We start from the raw sequence: 3,712 nt of genomic DNA on the forward strand, positions 1-3,712 counted from the left end.
GAAGCATGAGAAAACGCAAAGTCAAACTTGTTGACTGTTTTGCCCTTTAACGGATTTTAAAGAAATTGACCAGTCAACACCCTTCGACCACCGAAATTGATTGAAGTTTATTGACTAGGGAATATGTATGAACGATTTTACAATTTACAACTTACCCAGAAAGTTAAAGGATTGACGAGAAACGGAAGTCAAAGGTCCTAAAGTAGGCAAAGTCAATGATCAAGTCTTGTATCTTTAACGAATATGCAAAAACCGAAGGGTTTATGAGATGGCAAAGACTAGTGATGGCTGGAGGAGGTGGATTAGAGCTAGATTAAAGTTTACAGCAGATGGTTATATGACTTGTTTATATATTAAAACATAAAACAAACTAATTATGGCTTTTTGGCCCGTTTAAGCAAGTAAATATGGTTTAAGGGAAAGAATCAACGAAATATACTAAAAGGTATGATCTTGATCAGGGGGAAACGAATTAGAACTTGTATTTTAGTTATATTATGTTTACTTGGTCCTTAATTCACTCAAACATGCTTAAAATAAACGATTTTATACTTTAAACGAACTAGGAAACGAACCAAAGTTAAACGATCTGTACAGGGGTGCCAATGCGCCATGCGACAGGGAGGAGGGGGCAGCCCACGCGGCGCTCCGGCCAATCCATGGTGGAGTTTCATTTTTTGACACTAATGGTCCTTGAAGTTTGATCTTTGGACATTTAATGAACCTTTTATGAAATAAATAAGATTTAAACATCATTCAAAGTTTGAGGGACTTAAAGTGAACATTAAGAAACTTATTAACCTAAAAATATTGGATTTTCAATAATAATAAGGATCTAAAAATGTTTCGTTCGTAAACGAATACGGGTTTGGAAAATCCGAAATGTTACATCAACAACTTCAAGTAGCATAGGTGAGTTGTCTGATTACATTTACTTTTTGGACGTACTACATGTAATCACAATTGATTTCCTTTAATATACCGGAGGATTACTTTTGAAATCGATTTTTTTTAATTCGTTAGTTGTGACAATAAATACCAAACAAGCAATCACAGTTGATAATCAAAGACATAGAAGGATGGTTTTAGATCAAAGGCGAAATCAAAAAAGTTAGAAAAACACCAACATTCACTCAGACAGTAATGTTTATGCTTTATTATATACATCAAAACTGTTTTTTGAGGAAACAAACCTGTTACAAATGCATTTCGAATTATAACAGTCTTATACATTTTTTGGAATATGGATGCCTGTGATATTAAAATATCGTAATTGGATTCCACAATTGCCAAACTCACGTTTTCGATAAACAATTATGTATAGCGATACTTAACAATTGATGAGTCATATAGTTTAAAAGTTATTATATTACTTTTAATTTTTTCCTCAACTAATACTTTTGTTTTGCAACTACTTATGCTAGGAGGATTCTAGCATTCCAACTAGATTGCAAGTAATTAATTTGGGTAGGCGTTTTATTGAAGTAAAAGTCAAGGTCAGTCTTAAATTTAAAAGAAACTTCCATTTAAACTGAAAAGAAAGCAGCTTTCAGTTGCAGTTATTTTGCAATGACCATTAACAAAAGTCAAGATCAGTCTTTAGCAAGAGTTGACATATGCCTGAGATACCCGGTGTTTACACACGATCAACTTTATGTAGCTTTACTAAGAGTGAAGAGTAGAGACAGTGTCAATGATTTATATTAGACAATGAATGCAAAGTTACAAATAAAACAACCAATATGGTCTATAAGGAAGTATTTATTAATTTATGAATTTTACGTTTTCAACTTTTAATTAAGTTTCAAACATTGTAATTTGAATGCCATTTTGGCCTTAATTTTGTGTTTGACAATTATTTTTTTTATACCATTATTATTTATAACTAAATATCATGTTGTCATCCCAAAAGACATATTACAACCTATGTTGTCTTTTTAAATTATGTATTTTTTAGACGATTTATATAGTTCTACACGTGTCGTGCACGAGTCAATAACTAGTTCTCATTAATAAAATAAACAACACTTTATTTAGCTTTGTTTTGGGTTTACTCTATACAATAGTAACCAAGTTTTGAAATTGTTCCAAGTTAGGTCACTCATAAAATATTTTGTTCCAATCAGGTTATTAAAGTTTTATTTTTATTCCAATCCTATATATTTTACCTTTATAACAGGTTATCTAGTTTTTTTTTTAATAACTTGATATTGCATAATAATTTTTTTAAAATTGAAAAAAATTTGTAAAAATTGAGAAAAACAATTTTTAAATTGCAAAAAAGTGCAAACAAAAAAAACTGAAAAAAAAATCTGAATATTTGCGAAAAATTACAATATAATTAGCATGTTCCTTTTTTTCTTTTTTTTTTGTATCGAAGAAATTAATAATTCTACTATTAAATATTTTAATTTCATCTATCTTTTTGAAATTTTTCTAAAAGAAGTAGTGGCTTCTTATAAAAAACCGTAACTTAAATTCCATTTTTTTTTTCATTTTTCGCAATTTAAAAATTATTTTTCTCAATTTTACTAATTTTTTCAATTTTAAAAAAAATATTTTGCAATGTCAAACTATTTAAAAATTTTTAAAAAAACTAGATAATATGTTATCCAAGTAAAATATTTAGGATCGAAACAAAAAGAAAACTTTAATAATCTAATTGTAATAAAATATTTTATGAGTGACCTAATTAAAATAATTTTAAAACTTAGTTACTATTATATAAGGTAATCTTTTTTTTTTTCAAGAGAAAGTCGATTTTGTTTAAAAATATTAACGAGCACCAGTTTTTAAAAGGATCAAAACAAATGATAATTGAAATATTATAAATAAAAAATAACTCTATTTACTTGGTGCACCGTGAAGTTGCTCAAGACTTTCTTTCATGTGGGAGCTAGTCATACCACAACAGTGGCCCACATGAGGCCGCGGTGGTGTTCCGTTGCCACGGCCAGTGGCGGAGCCACATGCTGGTCATCAGGTTTGGCCAAACCCGGTCTTTTTCGATTTTATATATTTTTAATATTCATCTAACATATTGTGAATATTAATTGTTTATTGGATTACATCGAAACAGAAGGCAAGCGGACAACAAGCTGTGCCGCTACCCCTTTTTGAATCGCAAAACCCAATCTTTTAAAAACTATATTTGCTGATCTTGGAGTCATAACATTACTATGCAAAAATATGTTGTTAGTGAGAATCAAACTCACTATATTGCTTTTAAAATGTTTGAGGCTTACCAACTCAACTAGAATGAATTGATGAGCGAACCTATTCTTTTTCAGTGAGCGAACCTAGTCATTTCAAAATAAAAAGTTCGTACGCATGGATTATGAAAAATTTAGTTAAATTCTTTTTTAGAATTGAATATATTTTTTATAGAATATAAAATTCTTTGAAAAAAACTATAAAACTTACTAACAAACATCATAAATAGACAAATAATAACTCGTATATAGATTATAAAATATGCTCAAAGTTATTTATAAAATTGGTCAATAAGCCCAACTCAATTAACATTTTTAAACATAACACCGAAATAAAAAGTAAACATGACTGATGCGTAATCGGATGGCTGATGATTTAAGTAATCGGATAGGTGACGATTATATGGATGATGCTTTTATTTGTTATAAATTGAGTTTTTTTTTAAGTCACGAATATGTTATGAATCGTTTTCAAAACATGAAACGCATATGGAACAATT

Source organism: Bidens hawaiensis, unplaced genomic scaffold, assembly GCF_021521415.1.
Source record: "Bidens hawaiensis isolate Kalapana, Puna unplaced genomic scaffold, B.hawaiensis_p1.1 tig00004444_1, whole genome shotgun sequence".
Taxonomy (NCBI): domain Eukaryota; kingdom Viridiplantae; phylum Streptophyta; class Magnoliopsida; order Asterales; family Asteraceae; genus Bidens; species Bidens hawaiensis.